Here is a 23,118-nt window from a genome sequence, read left to right as displayed (position 1 = left end):
TTGTTTGCTTCCTGATAGCCCCACCCTTGACCTTTGGGTATTGTCTTCCAGTTTTCTGTCAGGTCAGAGTGAGCATTTGGCCTGATGTTAAGGCAGACCCTGCCAGTGGGAGGTTAGTGTTGTCAGGGGGAGGATGTCTGTCCTTTCAGTGTCTGAGCAGAATGAGGGGAAATGGTCTGGCCAATGGGAGGATTGCTTCAAGTGTTGAAGTTAATTGATGAATATCACAAGTAAGCTTACATTGACACTGCAATGAAGGTAGTGCAAAAATCCCATTGTCATCACACTCTTGTGTCTGTTCAGGTACACTGAGGGAGAATTTAGCATCTAATTCATCGAACCAGCAATAATTTTGGGAGGAAACAGGAGCAGCTGTAGGAAATTCACGCAGACATGAGAGAATATGTAGATTCCATACAGACAGTGACCCAAGCCGGGAACTGAACCTGGGTTCAAGGCACTGTGAGACAACAGTGCTAACCACTGTGCCACCGTGCAGCCGCTGTTTTGCCATGGGGACATATTTCTCAATTGGTGTCTTTTTTTTAAATTCCAGAATCTCTTTGGTGATTCAATTCCTCTCATGACTCATTAAAGAACTAGGAAAAATATCTAAAAATAGAGGTGATCAAAACATCAAATGTAAGGGTCTAAAATAAATATGTCAGCTTATTCTTCACTTGCTGCCTGAAGCATGAAAAAGGAAGAATTCATAGACTCTTAGTGTTTCAGCTCCCCCCATGGTTTAATGAAGGAAAGAATTGGAATCAAGAGAGACTTCAGCACAACCTGTAATTGCTTTCTGAACTGAGTTTGTGTCACTGCATAAATGGCTGTATTTGTGCTGCAGCTCAGGAGCTGCAGTATGAAGCCCAATTCCAGAACAAAACGATCTAACCATATGGTGTGATAGCCCAAACCATACATCCGGATCCATATAGAATAAAACATTGACATTGACCATAAGAGGATGAAATTGGTGGTGATAACAAACAGTAAAATGATTGATTTCCTTCGACTCTCCATCTCTGGGTCTCTGGGATGCTCCACACTGCTGTGAGGCCGGAGTCTCCTGCGGGCTCTGCTGCTCACTAAAATGTGCTTGATGGTGAAAGAATTGAGCAGCAGCATCAGGACGAATGGGACACAGGGTGTTAGCACTTGGTGAAGGAACTCGATGGTTATCCAAACAGAAGATAATTGGACTTCCAGAGTGACATCACAAAACCAGGGGTCATTCCACAGCCAATACCGACCACTCAGCATAAAATACCAGAAAATGTTCTTTAAACAGCTCAGCACCGTCACTGTTCCCAGAACCACAGTCGCTGATTTCTCAGTGCAATATTTACTTTTCAGCTTGGGGCAGCAAATGGCCACAAATCGATCAAAGGTAAAAGTGACGGTGAACCAGACAGAACAGTCAGTGGCTGCATAAAGCAGGAAGGCGTGGATGTTACACATGGGGAGCGAGTGCAGGAAATCAAACCGTTCCCGATAAACAACAGGAATGTGTCTCAATATCAGGTCGAGGATAATGACCAGCAGATCCCCCACTGACATGGCCACCAGGTAACGAGTGACACATTTAGACAGACCACAGTTTCTGCTCGTCAGGGTCACAATTGTGATTATGTTCACTGTCAGGAAGGGAAATAAGCAATCACGTTACTATTTTGAATTTTGTTTTATTGATATTTCCAAAATGTTACATCATCCTGTGAATATATTGGGAATCAATGAAACTGAAATGCCAGCTGGGAAGGTCCCTAATGCAGTGGAATAAATGGGAAAACAATGACAAAAGTGGGATTGAGGGGTAAGGGGAAATAGAAATTGATGATTTGATTTGATTTATTATTGTAATGTGTATTAGTATAGAGTGAAAAGTATTGTCCCTTACGTGCTATTGTTGTGAAGTTAGTGATTGTAGAATTATAAAATGATTATAATATTATAATGGTGGTGGATGGTAAATATTCATCATGGAGTACAGTTACGAGTGGTGTGCCTCAGGGATCTGTTTTGGGGCCACTGTTGTTTGTAATTTTTATTAATGATCTGGATGAGGGTATAGTTGGGTGGATTAGTAAATTTGCTGATGACACCAAAATTGGAGGTGTGGTAGATTGTGAGGAAGGGTGTCATAGTCTGCAGGGAGACTTAGACAGGTTGCAGAGCTGGGCCGAGAGGTGGCGGATGGAATTTAATGCGGAGAAGTGTGAGGTAATTCACTTTGGTAGGAGCAACAGATGTGTCGAGTATAGGGCTAACGGGAGGACTTTGAATAGTGTGGATGAACAGAGGGATCTAGGTGTGTGTGTACATAGATCCCTGAAAGTTGGGAATCAAGTAGATAAGGTTGTTAAGAAGGCGTACGGTGTCTTGGCGTTTATTGGTAGGGGGATTGAATTTAGGAGTCGCAGTGTAATGTTGCAACTGTACACTACTCTAGTGCGGCCGCACTTGGAGTACTGTGTGCAGTTCTGGTCCCCGCATTACAAGAAGGATGTGGAGGCGTTGGAGAGGGTGCAGAGGAGGTTTACTAGGATGTTGCCTGGTATGGTGGGGAGGTCCTATGAGGAGAGACTGAGGGATTTAGGGTTGTTTTCGTTGGAAAGAAGGCGGCTAAGAGGGGATCTTATTGAAACATATAAGATGATTAGAGGTTTAGATAGGGTGGATAGTGATAGCCTTTTTCCTCGGATGGAGAAAGCTAGCACGAGGGGGCATGGCTTTAAATTAAGGGGGGGTAGCTACAGGACGGATGTCAGGGGTAGGTTCTTTACCCAGAGGGTGGTGAGGGATTGGAATGCCCTGCCTGCTGCGGTTGTAAATGCGTCTAGTTTGGGGGCGTTTAAGAGATCTCTGGATAGGTTTATGGACGAAAAGGGATTGGTATAGGCTAGTGGGTCATTGTTTTTGTAACTGGTCGGCGCAACATCGTGGGCCGAAGGGCCTGTTCTGCGCTGTAATGTTCTATGTTCTATGTTCTATTGCAAAAATGCTTCAAGTTAGAAAATTGTCTGTTTAAAAGGTGTTTTTATTCGTACTTAGGTTTCAAAAAGAGATGCATGTGTAAATGCAAGTACAGAAAGAGAGACCCAAAGTGAAAGAATGTTTCAAAGGCAAAAACAACAGGGCTGCATTGGCAGCATTTGAATCATCACATGCTTTGAATTTTAATCAATCAATTTAAAATTGGATTTGAGTAGCAGCAGCTTATCGGATTTGAATTTGATGCTTTGATAACCTGCAAACCAATCCTGTTGTGGCGGGTTTTGGTATGTCATTGGGGGTATAAAACCAGCTCCCAGCTCCAGAGAATTGCCAGAAGACTGTCTGTCAATGACTGTGTCAAATCTCAGCAAGACACACACACACACACACACACACACACGCACACACACACTGAGACACACAGACACACACACAGACACACACACACGCACACACACACAGAGACACACAGACACACACACACACACACACAGACACACACACACACACAGACACACACACACGCACACACAGACACACAGACACACACACACACATACACACAAACACACACACATGCACACAAACACACACACAAACATACACACACACACACACACAAACACACACACGTACAGACTACAACTCTGTCAGTGTAAAAGCAATTTTTATGTCTTAAAACAAGACCTCAACTCAAACATAAATGTACCAAGAAGCAAAGAAGACAAAAGATAAAAAAGTAAGAAGATTGCTCAACATATCACCAGATTGTATTTCGAGTTTGATTAAAAGTTGTATTGTTTGCTATGAAATGCTAATTAATTTGCTAAATAGATTTCCATTAGAATAGTGTTTTATTCAGTTTGTACATGGTTCAGTTAACCTGTTTACTGTTATTTAGATAAATAATGTGTTACTTGTTTTTTTGTTTTTTTTGGGGGGGGTTTGGGGAAAGTCTCAGGTAGTTATTTGGATTTAAACACTAATAGCTGTTGTAGTGCAGATGCCCGACATCTTCCCGTTCTCACACACACTTCTTACCAGCTGACTAAGTGAGCTACTTATATTTGAGTGGTTGAGTGTTACCTCTCAGTCAGGAGATCAACCTTCACTTTGGATTAGATTTGGAGACTCAGATATAGAAATTTGAATAGTCTTAGATCTTGAAATAAACTTTGAGAAGTGGAAGATCTGTTAAAGGACAATACACTGGTTTCATCAAAAGTGGAGAAATGGCTCTTGACATTCCTAAAGAGGCTTCGGGGATTGAAAATGCTTCCCAAATTTGTCAAAAAAAAAGTTTAGAAAGACTGAAAAATGTTACACTTGCAGAATTGGCAAACAAGATAAAATTGGGTGCAACCAGGGATATACGGGGAGGTGAAATAGTGACAGACACAGCCAAGCCCTGAGGAGTATCAGAGAAAGAGTCAGGTATGGTGGAGTTACAGAGTCATAGTGTACAGAGAGGTTTACAGCACAGAAACAAGCTCTTTGGCTCATATTGTTCATGCCACCTCTTTGTTTTTAACCAGTAAGCTGGTCCCAACTGCCCGCGTTTGGCCCCTATCCCTCTATTGCCATCTTGCCCATGTAACTCTCTAAACTCTTTTTGAAAGACAAAATTGTACCTGACTCTAAAACTTCCTCTAGCAGTTTGTTCCAGAAACTCACCATTCTCTGTGTGGAAAAATGCCCCACTGGACCCTTTTGTATCTCTCCCGTCTTACTTTAAACCTATGCCCTCTTGTATTCGACACCCCTACCTTTGGGAAAATATATTGACTATCCAGCTGATTTATGCCCCTCATTATTTTATAGACTTCTATATGATCAACCCTCAGCCTCCTACACTTCCTCTCCAAAAAAGTCCTCTCCTTGTAACTCAATAATCATCAAGTCCCAATAGCGTCCTAGTTATTTTTCTGCACTTTTTTTCCGTTTAATAATATCATTTCTATCATCGGGTGACCGGAACGATATATAGAATTCCAAGTGTGGCCTTACCAATGTCTTGTACAACTTCAACAAGACGTCCCAACTCCTGTATTCAATGTTCTGACCGATGAAACCAAGCATGTTGAACTCCTCCACTTCCAAAGAGTTATGAACCTGTACCCCTAGAATCTTTATTCTATAACTCCCCCAGTGCCCTATCATTAACTGAGTAAATCCTGCCCTGGTTCAATCGACCAAAATGCATCAGCTCACATTTATCTAAATTAAACTCCATCTGCCATTCGTCAGCCCACTGGCCCAATTGATCAAGATCACACTGCAATCCTTGATATCCTTCTTCACTGTCCACACTGGCACCAATCTTGATGTCATCCGCAAACTTATAAACCATGCCTCCTAATTTATCATCAAAATCATTACAATAAATGACAAATAACAGTAGACCCAACACCGATCCCTGAGGCACACCGCTGGTCACAGGCTGTGACTAAATCTGATTTGTATCCCATTCCAAGGCTGGAGGATTGTGTGGCAAAAGTCAGACAAGCTCCTTACAACACAACACTGAACATACTGCACGGTTACTGGCAAGTACCTTTGTCAGGGCCAACAAAATAACTTTCTTCCTCTGCAACCCCAAACGGGATATACCAATTTAAAAAAAAATGCCTTTTGGGGTGAAAAATGCAAATAAAAGGCTTATGAAGAGAGTTGTTGCAGGATTGACTGATGATGCTGTCTGTGTAAATGTTTAGTGATCTTTAGTCATTCATGGAGAGATCACATGGAGCACTGATCGAGCTCTTTGAGAGACTATGGAAGGCAAGGTTGGTCATAAACTTGACAAAAACAGAATTGTGTGAAGTTGGAAGTAACAATCTCATGGCACAACAACAGATACGGGCGGATGGCACTGGGAAATGTGAAGATGAAGGCCATTAAGGAATTTATAAGACCACTATCGAAGGAGGAAGTGGGAGAAAGATTTCTTGGGATCCAATGAATTCTACAGAAAAAAAATCATACCATCTTTTTTCATAATTTGGAAGTAAAAAGAACAAAACAGCCCGGGAAACAGGCCCGTCGACCCAACGGGCCCGCACCACCATTTCAACATTACCAGTCCCCCCCTCCACCCATGGCCCTTGTCTATGCTTATGGCATTCCACATTGAGGGAAACTAATTTAGGGACAATTTGTTACACCAGTCAGCCTAATAGCACATCTTTGGTCTCTTTATAGGTCTACCATTTATCAAATAACCCCCCCTACATTATTTCTGCCAAAATGCATCACCTCACCTTTATCAGGATTAAATTCCATTTGCAATTTATCTGCCCAATATACCAGGTATTGTGAAGCCAGTTTTTGTAAAATTATATTAAAAAATCAAAAAATGCTAGGAGTTTCCCTCCATACCCATCTTATCCATGTAACTGTCTAAATGCTTTTAAAAATACAAATCCATCCCTACTACTACCTATGGCAGCTCATTTCAGTCACCCACCACCCTCAGGATTAAACAATTGCCCCTTTTGACCCATTTGTATCTTCCCCCTCACCTTTAATCTATGCCCTCTAGTGTTAGATCACCCCTCAGCCTCCTCACTCCAAGGGGAAAAAGTCCCAGTCTATCCATCTTTTCCTTATAACTCAATCCATCAAGTCCAGGTAGCTTCCTAATAAATAGATTCTGCATTCTTGTATTTTATATTATTCTTTCTATAATAGGATGACCAGAACTGTACTCAATATTCCAAGTGTGGTCTAACCAAGGCCTTGTGCAAGTTCAACAAGATGTCCCAACTCATGTACTCAATGTTCTGACCAATGAAACCAAGCATGCCGAATGCCTTCTTCACCGCTCTGGCTACCTGTGACTCCACTTTCAAAGAGTTATGTTTTGTACCACTAGATCTAATTGTTCTATAACTCTCACCAATGCCCTACCGTTAACTGCCCTGATTCGATCTGGCAAAATACATCATCTCACATTGACCCAAAATAAACTCCATCTGCAATTCATCAGCCCATTGGCCCAATTGAGCAAGATCCCACTGCAATCCGAGATATCATTCTTCACTGTCTACTATGCCACCATTCTTGATCTCATTTGCAAGCTTCCTAACCACGCTGACTAAATTTTCATCCACATTATTGATACAAAAACCAGTTGTCCCAGCACCGATCTCTGAAGCACGTCACTGGTCACAGGCCACCAGTTTGAAAAGCCACGCTCTGTTTTCTCTAGTCGAGACAATTTTGAATCCAACTGGCCACCACACCCTCGATCCTGTGATATTTAACCTCATGCAATGAACTACCATGTGGTATCTTGTCAAAGGCGTTGTGAAAATCTAACGTCAACTGCACTATCATCATCTACTTGCTTGGTCACACCTTCAAAACGGTGGGAGCAGAACCTTTGGAGTATTTTGATGAATGGGGTGGAAAGGTTATGAGGGATTGGCAGGAATGTGAGTTTACGATCAGATTAGCCATGAATAGCAGTGCAGACATAAGGCGCTGAATGACCATTTCCCACTTGTAATATCAATGTGTTTACACATACAATACATCTTCCAGTTTCTAGGTTGCCAGTTCACCGACAACACATTCTGGTCCCTCCACGGTGACATTCTCATTCACAAAGTGCATCAATTCCTTGGGCACCAATCTGTCCACCTGTGACTCCACTTTCAAGGAGCTATGAACTGGATCCCTTTCTCAGGAGGTTAATGAATTTTGATATGTACAACTCTTACCAACTTTAATAACATAGAAAGCATTCTTTTTGATGGTATTACAGCTTGTTATGACTCCTATTTTGTCCAAGATTGCAATTACTACACAATTGGTGAATATAGCCTTGTCCATCACAGAAATTAGACTCCCACCCTTTAACTCTGAATATACTTCCCACTGCTCTGAAAAACAACCAGCATGATCAAGGACACCACGCACCCTGGACATATACTCTTCCATCTTCTCCCGTCAGGGAAAAAAATACAAGAAGTTTGGAGACACGCACCAACCGAGTCAAAAAAATCTTGGACCTACCATATATTAAGTTGATCTTTGTCCTAGTTATGACTGTCTCATTAGATTCCACACCCCCTTCATAAAAGTGGATACTGTGGATGCTGGAATCTTGAATCCAAGCAACTTTGACAAAGGATCATCAGAGCTCGAATCATCAGCTCTTTTCTCTGTTTCCAGGTGCTTTTCCATTCTGTGCTCTATGCTTTCCTTCTCCATGAAGCTGTGTCTGTATACTGTAAGAAACAATGCCATTCACTGTACGCTAATACATGTGGCAATATTAGAACTATTCAGAAGTAGTTTATGGTAAACGTCCATAAAAGTCTACTTTGATCCCACATGGAATACTGTGTCCAATACTGAACTCCACACTTTGTGAAGGATGGAGAGACTGTAAGGAGGATACTGAAGAGATTGACTAGAATTGTTCCAGGGAGGACGGATTATACAGCGACCTGGTGAGACTAGAGAAATTGGACTTATTCTCCATTGAGCAGAGAAGAATATTTGGTGGAGGTTTTCAACATTGTAAATGTTTTCAATAAATGAATTGAAGACATCAGTGGAATTTTTCCATCATGTCCTACACTCAATCCATAATGGATGGGACATGGATCATGCAAAGGTCCGTTGACCACAAGTAGGATTATGTGGTCTCCGGGTGTGGACGGCTGGATAATTGCACCCATAATGTTTCCACTGTCAGGTGGTCAGATGACCAGTACAGGCAGATTCGTAAAACAAAAAAAACCCTTCAATTCTAGTTAGAACATAGAACATAGAACACTACAGCACAAACAGGCCCTTCGGCCCACAAGTTGCGCCGATCACATCAACACCTACCAATCTATAGACCTATCTATAACCCTCAATCTCATTAAACCCCATATACTCATCCAGAAGTCTTTTAAAAGACCCCAGCGAGTTCGCCTCCACCACCACTGACGGCAGCTGATTCCATTCACTCACCACCCTCTGAGTGAAAAACTTACCCCTAACATCACTTCTGAACTTCCCTCCTTGCACCTTAAATCTGTGTCCTCTCGTAGCAACCATTTCAACCCGGGGAAATAGCCTCTGAGAATCCACCCTATCTATTCCTCTCAACGTTTTATAAACCTCTATCAGGTCGCCTCTCAACCTTCGTCTCTCCAGGGAAAAGAGTCCCAGCTCCCTCAACCTAACTTCATAAGGCATGCCTCCCAGTCCAGGCAACATCCTTGTAAATCTCCTCTGTACCCTCCCAATAGCTTCTACATCTTTCCTATAGTGAGGCGACCAGAACTGCGCACAATACTCTAAATGAGGCCTGACAAGGGTCTTATAAAGTTGCAGCATTACCTCCCGACTCCTAAACTCAAACCCTCGATTAATGAAGTTGATTTGATTTGATTTATTATTGTCACATGTATTAACATATAGTTAACATAAGCTCCACACTGTCTGTGTGGAGTTTGCACCTTCTCCTCGTGTCTGTGTGGGTTTCCTCCGGGTGCTCCGGTTTCCTCCCACAGTCCAAAGATTTGCGGGTTAGGTTGTTTGGCCATGCTAAGAAATTGCTCCTTAGTGTCCAGGTTAGCGGAGGTTAGAGGGATTAGTGGGTATAGTGTGTAGGGATATAGAGGTAGGGCCAGGTGGGATTGTGTTCGGTGCAGACTCGATGGGCCAAACCTTTTTCTGCACTGTAAGGTTCTATGATTCTATAGTGAAAGGTATTTTGTCTTGTGAGCAATACAGACAAAACATGCTGTCCATAGAGAAAAAAAGGAGATAATGCAGAATATAACGCTACTGTCATAGCTAGGCTGTGGAGAAGTATCAACTTAATGCAAGGTAGGTCCATTCAAAAGTCTGACAGCAACAGGGAAGAAGCTGTTCTTGAGTCAATTGGTACGTGACCTCAGACTTTTGTAACTTTTTCCCAAAGGAAAAAGGTGGATGAGAGATTGTCCAGGGGACGAGAGGCCTTGATAATTCTGGCTGCTTTCCCGAGGCAGGGGAAATGTAGACAGAGTCAATGGATGGAAGGTTGGTTTGCCTGATGGATTTGACTCCATTCCTGATACTTTGTAGTTTCTTGCGGTCCTGGACAGAACAGGTGCCAGACCAAGCTGTGATAGACCCAAAAAAAAATGCTTTCTATGGTGCATCTATAAAAGTTGGTGAGAGTCGTAGCTGACATGCCAGTTTTTTTAGTCTTCTTAGAAATAGAGGCTTTCTTAACTATTGTGTAATGATGGGAGGAGCAGGACAGGTTGTTAGTGATTTGGATATCTGAAAACATGAAGCTCTCGAACCTTTCCACTCTGTCTCTATTGATGAAGTTGCACATTACAGGGAGGATGTGGAGATCTTGGAGGGGGTGCAGAAGATATATAGCAGGATGCTGCCTGGATTAGAGGGTCGAATCTATAAGGAGAGGTTGGACAAACTAGGGTGGAACGGCAGGTCTGAGGGGAGATCTGATAGAAGCCCAGAAATCTATGAAAGCAGAGATAGGGTTGAGAGTCTGAATCTTTTTTCCCAGAATTGAAATAACTATCATAGAACCTCTCGGGCAGAAAGAGGCTATTCATCCAATTAAACCTGCACCAACACCAACGGAGGGTGTAATCAGTGTGGACCAGCTTCAGGTACAGAAATGGAGTAAATGGACAAGGAACAGAGATTAAATGTGAAACGAAAGTCAATGAACTTCATGTTTCCAAACCTGAAACAAGGAGAGTAAGACAATGAAACATCGATGATAAGTAGATGGGGGTAGGCTATATGGAGTCAGGAGATGAGTTAGCACAGCAGTATTTTTCAGTTGAGTTTTTGGTAAATAGTAGTATCCTGGTGAACTCTCTGCACCGTCTCCAAAGCTTAGGTAGCGCGGTGAACAACATTGCACACAATGCCCAAAGTGTGGACAAACTAATGTTTTATATGGCTGCATGGGATATGGGGTGAGTAATCAGCTCAAAGTCAAAGGGTTAATGGGGGGTGGAATCAGTGTGGACCAGCTTCAGGTACAGGAAATGAAGTCAATGGACAGGGAGCAGAGATTTAGAGTGAAACTGAAGTCAATGGATTCCATGTTCCCAAAACTGAAATAAGAAAGAGAGTAATACAATGAAACATGGATGATAAGTAGACTTACCAGGGACACCAACAATAGCCAGGATTGGATAGTAAACCCCTTGAATAACCCAGAGCACAAATTGAATGTGAACTGTTAATGGTAACGAACCAAACCAATCTTGAGATAAGTAAACAGACCCGGAGCAAAATTCCTGTTCAGTTTTAGAACATTCCAATCCATTGTTCCCAGATCCTGATCCATTGTTGGAACTTTCCAATCCATTATTCCCAGATTCTGATCTCTCCTCTCCCTCCCTCTCTCTCCACAGCCACCGATCTCTGTTAGTGTCAGCGTTGTGTCTCCCATGACTCAATGGGACACCACACTGAACAGAATCTCTTATTAATAGAAGTGGAAATACCCACCCCCAACCCCCAGGCACACTAATCAGATCCATGGAGACTCACATCAATTATAGTCATGAAACAAACGGTTTCAATTAACCCCCTTCAATCCAACACTTTTCATATCACAATGGAATAGAACATGTACCCAATCTGGATAATGTGGACATTCACTGAGAGCAGGACAAGTGGAAATTGTGAAGACACTGGCCATAAACTTTCAATCTTCCCATTTCTTTCAAAATACATTTTATGGAATGGGTATCTCTAATTAGTCCCAGCATTCATTGTGCATTCCTAGCTGTCCTTAAGAAGGTGGTGATAAGCTTCCTTTTTAAACCACTGCAGTTTGTCCAGTGGGTACCACCACAGTGCTGTTAGGGAGGCATTCCAGGATTTGGACCCAGTGACAGTGAAGGAACAGACGATATATTTCCAAGTCAGGATGATGCGTGACTTGCCAACCGTGGTGGTGTGGCCATTGAGGGGGCATTTCCTTTGGGCCATGTGATGGGTCCTGATCCTGTGGCATGTTGAGGTGGGATGCTGAGCAAATTGACTGCGAGGGCACATATCCCGAGCCAGGGGAGGATTGGCAGTTGGAACCAGTCAGGGGAATTGTGCAGTTTCAGAGTTATTCTGTCTGACCATTTGATCAATATAGTTAATGGTTTATTGTCAATATAGCCTTTTTTTCTGAAGCACTATCGGACAGCCCTCGACACTGGCACCAATAAAAAACATCCAAAACATTGGGAATCACACAGCACAATTGAAGGTGAAGAGACTGGAGCATCAAAAATAAGAAGAAGCAAGATAAAAGTGCACATTTGTTCAGCAACTTAGAATAATTCGACCCTGAAGTGGATTCTGGAGCTAATGTATTGAAAGTTTGCATTACTTCTTTTCAGAATCCTTCCAGGTGCAGAAGGAGGTCATTTGTTCCATTGATCAGCAACAATCCCAAATAGACCCTATCCCTGTTAACCCAATTATTTGCCATAATATTCTCATTGTCATTAAGGGGCACCTTAGCATGGCCAATCCACCAAACTGCAAATACTGGGACACAAAGGAGCAATTTATCTTGGTCAATCCACTTAACCTGCACATCTTTGGAGTGTGTGAGGAAACCATGGCGACAAGGTGAGAATGCGCAACCTCCACACAGAAAACCATTGAAACTCTACAGAAGAGAAGCAGGCCCATCATGTCAGCATTGTCTCTTTGATAGAACATTTCACACAGGTCCTATCCCCACATTGACCCCAATGAATACCCCTAAATTACACATCTTGGGACACTAAGGGGCAATGTAGCATGGCCATTCCACCTATCCCACATATCTTGAGGCACAAAGGACAAATTTAGCATGTGAAAATCCACTAAACTGTATATCCCGGGATACAAGGTGAAACTTAGCACGGACATTCGCCTAGCATACAAATCTGGAGGCAGTAATGAGCAATTTATCATGGCCAATCCGTATAACCTGCACAGCTTTGGAGAGGAGGAAACTCATGCAGACATGGGAGAACCTGTTGAATCCGCAGACTGTCGCTTAAGGCCGGAATCAAACCCAGGTCCCTGGCACTGTGAAACAGCAGTGCTAACCATTGTGCCACTGTTCCGTCGCTTTGTAGTGAATGAGATACCAACTGAAGACAGGTAGGATGTCACTATTTGCATATCTCAAGGACTAGTGGACATCCAGTTGAATCAGGTGTTTAACATCGCCTGATGCTCCTAAGAGCCAGGGCAGGATTCTCCATCACAATCACCCCAAGTTTATCAAATCCCATTTGATGTCAACTGACCTTTGCATGGTCGGTGCCCTGTCCACTACAATTTCTGTGCTGGGTGTGACAGGGAGATTCAGCCCCACATCTTTTGAAGCATTCCTTCAAAGTGATTTCAAAGCCCCCATCCCTCCCCCCAACCCTGCCAATCCCGAGGCCGTCTCAGGTTTCCTGGCCACATTGAGCACCGTGAGTTCGGCGTAGCATTACGAGAAATGTTGAGAGACTGTTTGGTCTGGCAGAACACACAGCCAAAGACTAAACAGTCTACAAAAGTTACACGCCGGAATGTTACCATTCCTGCCCGCCAAAGGAATCAGAGCCGGCGAGACGCAGATCGTCGCAAGCTCCACTGAACTTCGAGCAGAGGATTCAGGATGAGCCAGGCTATCAACAAAAACCCACTGGCTTCAAATAAAAATCTCCAAATGTGCAGCCCTGAGTCAAAACCAGTCACAAAGCAAATGAGGCAGCAAACAACTGTAATGGAGGGCAGCAAGTGGATACTTAAAAAGCCCCAAACACAGGATGCAGCACCAAGGGCAGGAAGTTGCTTTTGGTGTTGGGGAGAACATTCAACTGAAACGTGCCAATGAATGAATTGTGTTTCAGGAAACAGAAAAGGACATTGAAGATCACCGAGCAGAGTAAAGCTCCCAGGGCAGAATGTGCAAAATAAATCCTACAATCTTTAATATATTTGAAGAAACTTGTGAAGAACCCGGGAAGGGACCTGAATCATTGACCTCAAACCAGGTACAACAGAGTAATGGACTCCCTTTAGACAGCTGATTTGATTTATTATTGTCACATGTATTAGTATACAGTGAAAAACATTCTTTCTTGCACGCTGTAGAGACAGAACATAGAGAATGAAAGGACAGAGTGAAGAATGTAATGTTGCAGTCATAGTTAGGGTGCAGAGAAAAGTCAACATAGCATTAGATAGATCAACGCAAAAGGCTGATGGAAACAGAAACAAAAGGCTGTTTTTGAGTTGGTTGGTTCATGACTGGAGCCGTTTTCCTGATGAAACAAGGTGAAGAGAGTATGTGCTGCGTATGTGGAGTCCTTGATGATGCTGGCTGTGTTTATGAGGCAACGAGGAGTTGAGACAATGTCAATGGATGGGGAGGCTGCTTTGTGTGATGGCCTGGGCTTTGCTCGTGCCCGTTTGTAGTTTCTTGTGGTTTTGGACAGAGCAGGAGTCATACCAAACGGTGGTACTTTAGCTTTCGGACGCACCATCAATGGTTTTTTTTTCAGAGGTCGTCCAGTTTCCTGTTGGCTTCATTGAGGAGTCCATCTGCATGGTAAATGGAATCTGATAGTAAAATGTAGAAATAACCCAAAGTTCTGCGATAAACTCCTGCCTATTATTGAGACATTCCACATTGGTCTCGGATTCTGAACTTCTTTCTTTATACATTTGGAGGTGACGATCACGAGGAGTGACAGGGTCAGGGTGAGAGGGGAGAGGTATAACTCGGAGATCAGAGGGGAGAGGTATAATTCCGAGATCAGAGGGGAGAGGTATAACTCGGAGATCAGAGGGGAGAGGTATAACTCGGAGATCAGAGGGCAGAGGTATAACTCGGAGATCAGAGGGGAGAGGTATAACTCGGAGATCAGAGGGGAGAGGTATAACTCTGAGATCAGAGGGGAGAGGTATAACTCTGAGATCAGAGGGGAGAGGTATAACTCTGAGATCAGAGGGGAGAGGTATAACTCTGAGATCAGAGGGGAGAGGTATAACTCTGAGATCAGAGGGGAGAGGTATAACTCTGAGATCAGAGGGGAGAGGTATAACTCTGAGATCAGAGGGGAGAGGTATAACTCTGAGATCAGAGGGGAGAGGTATAACTCTGAGATCAGAGGGGAGAGGTATAACTCTGAGATCAGAGGGGAGAGGTATAACTCTGAGATCGGAGGGGAGAGGTATAACTCTGAGATCAGAGGGGAGAGGTATAACTCTGAGATCAGAGGGGAGAGGTATAACTCTGAGATCAGAGGGGAGAGGTATAACTCTGAGATCGGAGGGAAGAGGTATAACTCTGAGATCGGAGGGGAGAGGTATAACTCTGAGATCAGAGGGGAGAGGTATAACTCTGAGATCAGAGGGGAGAGGTATAACTCCGAGATCAGAGGCATGTTTTTTACACAGAGGGTGCTGGGAGCCTGGAATGCGCTGCCAAGTAGAGTGGTGGAGGCAGACACACTGGCATCATTTAGGAATTACCTGGATAGACACATGAACAGGCTGGGAATGGAGCGATACAAACAAATGGTCTAGTTGGACCAATGAGCGGTGCAGGCTTGGAGGGCCGAATGGCCTGTTTCCTGAGCTGTTCTTTGTTCTTTGTTTGTTTGTTGTTATTCGTGGACCATGGATTTGGCTGGCTAAGCCTGCATTTACTTCCCCAGCCCTAGTTGCCTTTGGGAAGGTGGTGGGGAGCTGCCTTCCTGAATCATTGCAGTCTGCCTGCTGTGTTTTTACCCACAATACCAACAGGGAGAGAATCCCAGGACTTTGACGGTGAAGAATCCATTGCTGGACATTCCAGCCCAATGTTCCTGATTCTGTTCTCTCCTCTTCCTCTCAGTTAGACCCACCCCTAATTGTGAAACAAAAGGACGATAGAATTCGTTTATTGTAATCCTCTGGATAATTCTCACTATGTGCCACCAACAAAGTAAGTTCGATGCCACTAAACCAATACTCCCCGTGATGGGACAATTTTAATTAAAATTGTTTTCCTGCCAAGCTGTCCAGAACTTCCCTGAATAATCTTGATGTAAAATTTGATCCTTGATCTGAGTGTAAATCTGTGGGCAATCCTCATTTAATAAAATATTGAAATAACTCCACCACATCTACTGACAGGCTCTGCATTCATTTGCATCTGTTTAGCTTTGACAGTGGTGGTCCTTTTACATTCAAAATGCTCCCTGGCCTATCCTATTTACTCCGTCTGTGTCCCCAGTGCTCTTCTTAATCTACCTTTCTAATGCCTGAACCTATTCAAACACCCCCCACCAGACCCATGTATATGATCTGTTTCTGCTTCCTCACTGACCTCATCACAGTTCCCAACTTTTACCCATCTTTCCATCATTTTATGTAGACATTCACTTTTCAGTTCAAGTTCCGTGCCAAGTTGAAATGTTCTTCCTTCTCCCCTTTCCTGGCTGTCTCTCACTTTGTGTTCTGCCGCTGCTATTTTTCTATTTCCTTTTCCCTTGCCATTCAGGCTCTTTCATTTGTAATTGAATTCCAGGCATTTCCAATGATCCCAACTGTGGCTTTCTGGCCACTTCAAATGCTAAGCTATCACTGCAATTATCTCCACTCTCCTCAATCGTTCAGCTAATGTCAACTGCAGCTCATTTGACAATTCACAAGGTCTGTTTCACTGGGTGGTATATTGGCGCTGCTGCCTCATGGAGCTAGGGACCTGGGTTCAAATCCTGGTTTGGGTCACTATTTGTGAGGATCTTGCATGTTGTCCCTGTGACTTTGTGGGTTTCCTCTGGGTGTTCTGGTTTCCTCCCATAGTCTGAAAGATGTGCTGGTTTGGTGCATTGGCCAAGCTCAATTCTCCCTCAGTATCCCCAAACAGGTGCCAGAGGATGGTGACTAGGGGATTTCCACAGTAACTTTATGGCAGTATTAATGAAAGCCTAAATAAACTTTTTTTTAACCAACTTTTGTAAACCATGACCAGTAATTTCTTCCATACCCAGAAAATATATAGCCTCTGAAATACCCAGTATCCTACAAGGCTCTCTAAACAAATCGAACTCAACACCAAAAAAGAAAACGGGAGTGCTCACCATTCTCTGTATTTGAGTCCAATAACCCAAAACTCAACAAGCGAGTTATGGATTCTAATCCTGTAACAGCCCTCAATTATTTGAGGACCAGATCAGAAACTATCAAGTATATTGCAAAGCGTTTCACTCCGGGTATTATTGGATTGACCCACTTGGACAAATTTATTGAAACAAATTGTATTGAACAAGACAGCTAAAATATAACAAAAATATTAGCATGTATTTCACCAATATAAATACTTAGAAATATAACATACAATACTACAGAAGTAGCTCTCTCTATAGTGTCAATGTAAGCAATAATTCCCCCAACATACATTCCTCTTAACACAAATAAATCAGCTCATGTGGATACTAGACTTCCAGCCTCTTAGCCGCTTTGTATATATACAGTGTGAGGTGATACATTTTGGTAGGACAAACTTGAATGTGGATTACAGAGTCAATGGCAGGGTTCTGAGGAATGTGGAGGAACAGAGAGATCTTGGGGTTCATATCCACAGATCTCTGAAGGTCGCCACTCAAGTGGATAGAGCTGTGAAGAAGGTTTATAGAGTGTTAGTGTGTATTAACTTTGAGTTTAAGAGCTGTGGGGTTACACTGCAACTATACTGGATGTTGGTGAGACCACATTTGGAATATCGTGTTCAGTTCTGGTCACCTCACTATAAGAAGGATGTGGAAGCATTGGAGAGAGTGCAGAGGAGATTTACCAGGATGCTGCCTGGTTTGGAGGGTAGATCTTATGAGGAAAGGTTAAGGGAGCTGGGGCTTTTCTCTTTGGAGCAGAGGAGGGTGAGAGGCGACTTAATAGAGGTTTATAAGATGATGAGAGGGATTGATAGAGTGGACGTTCAGAGACTATTTCCTCGGGTGGATGTAGCTGTTACTAGGGGGCATAACTATAAGGTTCATGGTGGGAGATATAGGAGGGATGTCCGAGGTAGATTCTTCACTCAGAGAGTGGTTGGAGTGCGGAATACACTGCCTGCTGTGATAGTGGAGTCGGACACTTTAGGAACTTTCAAGCGGTTATTGGATAGGCACATGGAGCACTCCAGAATGATAGGGAGTGGGATAGACTGATCTTGGGATTGGACATAAGTTGGCACAACATTGAGGGGCCGAATGGCCTGTACTGTGCTGTACTGTTCTATATTCTATATTCTAAAGACACCTAAAGACTGTTCTATATTCTATATTCTAAAGACACCTAAAGACTGTTCTATATTCTATATTCTAAAGACACCCCCCCCCAATACAACCATCTTCAGGTATATTTCCAGCAGATCCAGAGAGAAAAAGAAACACAGAGAAATCTACCTCTCTCTAACGACCCAAACATCATTGAAATGATTTCTCTGTGTAAGTGTCTGCCCAATCATTTTGTTTTTCCTTTTATCAACCTGATAAAACCCTACTCTGAAAACACCAAGGGGAAAAGCTGTGACATTTCAGTTTGCAGGGTGTAGTTTCCGCACCCCCCCCCTCCCCACCCACCCACTCCCGCTCAGTTTTGCTGAGTGCCGAATAGGATACTTACATGCGGTGCTTGATTTATGCTGGATTAATGTGTTTCCTTAGATTTCACCTAGGCTTTCAGATTTGTGTTTTGATTTGTTTAATTAACAGAACCTGAGTGATATGCTAATGGGAGGAGCTAATGGGAGAAGTGGGTCTAAAGTGTTTAGGAGTAATATCGCTGGAATTGGAACTCATAGGCATGTGTTAGCATTTAAGAATTGTATCTTGCCATGCGTAAGTGTTGTTCAAATGTTCATTGTTAAGCTAATCCATTTGTCACAGTTGAGCTGTGCTATGAAATGAGGTTTGTTTTGATAAAAGCTTCCCAGAGTGTCGGGGGAGTGAAACAACCAATCCTCACACTGAGGCCAAAATGCAAAATGAAACAGTAAACGTCTGGGGCTGTTACGACTGGATAATGTACCGTTATAATCCAGTCCAGAATCTGCTCAGTGTTTAATAAAGGCCGCCTGGATGAGAAATTCTGCGATTTGAATTTGGCTGGGGTGAACATGAGGGCCGCGGTTCCCCCATTGCCAGCGGTAATTTCTCTGGCAGGTTGTGGTGGGAGATTTGCGTCCATGAGCAGGGATACGCCGGGAACACATCCACATCTCCCTGATCCGGAGAACAGTCGCCTGCCAGAGCAGGCTGGAAACAGGCGGGACGGCAGGGAAGGCATTTCAATCTTTCCTGCGTGTATTTTATATCTGTTAATGTGTTAATTATCGGGACCTTTCAGACCCTGATTGAATCTCCTACCCCAGCAGGAGGATTTCAATCTGGCAATGTTGGGACTAGCTCCCTACATTCGGGGAGCGAGCGGGACACCCCCCCGGAACGGAGGTGAGCTAACAGGGGACCCCCCGAAGGTCAGGTGCTGGGGGCTGGTGCCCTGGGGATGGACACCCTGGCAGTGCTGGTCCGTGCCACCAGGCACTGCACAAGGGGCAAAGGGCAATGCCAAGGGGGCACCCTGCTAATGCCCAATGAGAATTAGGCAGCGCTAAGGATTGGGGACAAAATGTGTGTGGGGGGGGGGGGCTTCACTGCAATTGGTAGGCCTGGGGGATCCTGATGCCACTCTGCATTGGGAGCAGTCCAGGGAGGGAGGAGGCCAGCGATTGAGGGGTGCCGGGGGTTTCCTTCAGCGGGGGGCGGGGGGCGGCGGACGGGGGGGGGGGGGAGTTCTCTGACCACAGGTGTGGTCAGCGGGGTGTGTAGGATAGGTTGGACTGATTGGGTTTATTTTCACTGGAGTTTATAAGAGTGGGAATGACACAATTGAAGTATATAAGATCCTGAACAGTATTGACAGGTGGACATGGAAGTGATGACTTTTCTTTTGGGTGGGTCCAGAACGAGGGGACACTGTTCTAAAATTAGGAGTCACTCTAATAGGACTGAGACAAGAATTTTTTTACCTTGGAGGGCTGTGCACCTTCGAAACTCTGCCTCAGAAGGCAGTGGAGGCAGCATCATTGAATATTTTTAAGACACGGTAGATAAATTTTGTGCAAGATCAAAGGTTAAGAATACACAGATTGGCCAGGATCATATTAATAGAGGAGCAGGTTCGAGGGACTAAATGGCCTACTTCTGTTCCTATTTCTTATGTTCTTATGTAACAGATGATGGAGCATTGCTGTCAGATTCTGATCATTTCTCCTCCTCACTGCAGATGTTGGCCCTGTTAGGGCCCGATTTTACCAAACATTCACGCCCATTTTCAGGTGTGAAATCACGGTAAATTCGGGCGTCGGGTCTGTAACGCGAGCTGCCCCCGAAACCCAGCAGATCGCCCCTTTACCGACACCCGATTTGGGAGCGGATCCGGTTCCACACCCCAGTCAGGTGGCCCAACAATTTAAATCCATGAATGAACTGCGCGCCCAACTCGAAGACCAAATCCCACTTTACCTTCCTCGGATCCATTCCGGATCCACGCTGTTACCAACCGGCACAACACAAACCTGAAGCCGATTCCTATTCTGCAGGGGAACCCCCGAAGCCCAACCTCCTTGAACGCCCATTGCAGACCCCCTGCTAGCCACCCCGGCAGACCCCCCCCCCACCCAACCACAATCCAAACCCCTGTCAATTAGGAGTGTCCCCCTGTCAATTAGGAGTATTGGTATGAGTGAAGACATTGGCAGCTGAGACCTTCTGGTGAGAAGCTGGGAATTGTGTGGGAGAATCCTCCAGACACAACCTCCCCCGCCTCACCCCCTCACCCCCGTACAACAGCAATGGCTCTCTCTCTCTCTCTCTCTCTCCAAAGGCAAGCACTCAGGTGCTGCCAATCAATCCCCACTGTAGGTTAGGTGGATAGACCATGGTAAATTGTCCCTTAGTGTCCCAAAGATGTGCAGGTTAGGGGATAGACCATGGTAAATTGTCCCTTAGTGTCCCAAAGATGTGCAGGTTAGGGGATAGACCATGGTAAATTGTCCCTTAGTGTCCCAAAGATGTGCAGGTTAGGGGATAGACCATGGTAAATTGTCCCTCAGTGCACAAAGATGTGTAGGTTAGAATGATTATTCATGGTAAATGCGTGAGGTTAGAGTGGGGTCTGGTAGAGAGTTGGTACAAACTTGATGGGCTGATTGGCCGCCTCCTGTCCTACTGGAGCACCCTGGAGAAAACCCATGGAGACACTGGGGGAATGTGCAAACTCCACACAGTCACCCAAGGCTGGAATTGAACCTGGGTCCCTGGCGTTGAGGCAGCAGTGCTAACTACTGTTCCAGCCAAGTCTGCCTTTTTCCTGAAGCAAGGTTTCCCTCCCACTGGTGTGAGTGACGACATTGGCAGCTGAGTCTCTGATCACAAAAATACAGAGAAGTAAAAGTGGGAATATAACCAAGAGGTGACAAAGACATGAAAGAGTGTTTCTGTGGCAGATAAACTAAGGCAGGGACTGAGGAGGGAGATGTTACACTCTTTGTAATGACTATTTTGAAATGTCTGTTTTGTCCCTTTGAATGTTTGGAAGCACTCAGAGTGCAACATGATCTGTGCAGAAAACCTGAATATTATTGCACTCCATATATGTCCATTTTCAAATGTTTGTGATGTCTTTTCAGATATTTGAGGAATAAAGTCTATTTCTGTAAAACAATGAGAGATGTTACGGACGTGGGAACAGGCTGTCTTACTGATGATCCAGAGATGTGGTTGGAAACTCATTTCAGGGTCACATATAACACCAAGTTTACAGTCTGATTCACACTGACAGGGAGTTAGTTGCTGTGTTTTATGAAGAGTTAGACAATGATACAGTCTGTGTTGTGACTGACACATATGTTAATTTTTGATGGTGGATTGAATGTTTTAGGCAAATCAGACTGAACAAATCTGATGGTTTCAATGTTCCATTTGGAAAAATAATCTGTTTTTCTATATTTAATTTGGTGTATAATTGTAGAGGAATTAATTAGCAAAAATGTAAATAACAGAATCGATAAATGAGAGATGCAGCCTGTGAGCGTGATGTGTATCTGTGGTATTGGCAGCTGAGTTTCTGTGTGTTTGTCAGTGAGATTATATTCTTAGGGATCATTTCTATAGTGTTTTCCTAGAGAAATGTGTTTCTAAAGTGTATGGTCTCCCAATCCATGCGGAGGATTTCTTGTGTTCTCTTCTGAGCAGGAAGCTGGCACTGAGTGTTGCTTTGAATAACTGCTCAGTGTCGTTGATGAGTGTTCTTTCTCTCTCTTGTGGAGGAAGGGAACACAGTCTGAGTGGATTGTCTATAAAATTAACAAAAGGAAACATTTGATTTTGGAATTGTGTGTATGGAATGTTACAGTGCAGAAAGAATTGTTCCTGTGCTCCTTCTGAAACACGTGTCCCTTTTAATTGTGTTTTCCCACACCTTGTATGCTGTGGTCTTTCAAATACTGATCATAATTCTTAAGTGCAGAAGGTTCCAATTTCAATTGATTTATTGTTGTCACATGTATTAGTATACAGTGAAAAGTATTGTTTCTTGTGCATTGTACAGATAAGGCATACCGTTCATAGAGAAGGAAACCAGAGAGTGCAGAATGTAGTGTTACAGTTATAGCGAGGGTGTCGAGAAAGATCAACTTAGTGCAAGGTAAGTCCATTCAAAAGTCTGACAGCAGCAGGGAAGAAACTGTTCTTGAGTCGGTTGGTACGTGACCTCAAACTTTTGCATCTTTTTCCAAAGGAAGAAGATGGAAGAGAGAATGTCCAGGGTCATGGGGTCCTGAAATAGTATTATACAGTGAAGAATATTGTTTCCTGTGTGTTATAGAGACAAAGCATACTGTTCATAGAGGGGAAAGGAGAGGTTACAGAATGTAGTGTTACAGTCACAACTAGCATGTAAAGAAAGATCAACTTAATATGAGGTAGGTCCATTGTGTGTGACTTCAGACTTTTGTATCTTTTTCCCAATGGAATAAGGTGGAAGAGAGAATGTCCAGGGTGTATGTTGTCCTTGATTATGCTGGCTGCTTTTCTG

The 23,118-nt window shown here is 43.7% G+C and overlaps 1 non-coding gene across 1 annotated transcript; it reads left to right on the top strand.

The window, feature by feature from the left end:
* Positions 1-22,165: 22,165 nt before the first annotated feature.
* LOC145339563 (small nucleolar RNA U3) lies at positions 22,166-22,374 on the top strand. The gene has a single exon (XR_013886038.1). It is a non-coding gene; the product is annotated as a small nucleolar RNA U3 (small nucleolar RNA).
* Positions 22,375-23,118: the final 744 nt, after the last annotated feature.

Source organism: Carcharhinus amblyrhynchos, unplaced genomic scaffold (assembly GCF_965287045.1).
Source record: "Carcharhinus amblyrhynchos unplaced genomic scaffold, sCarAmb.v2.hapA scaffold_537, whole genome shotgun sequence".
NCBI classification, from domain to species: Eukaryota; Metazoa; Chordata; class Chondrichthyes; order Carcharhiniformes; family Carcharhinidae; genus Carcharhinus; species Carcharhinus amblyrhynchos.
Note: the sequence above shows the minus strand (reverse complement) of the source record. Positions and strands in the feature narration are given on the sequence as shown.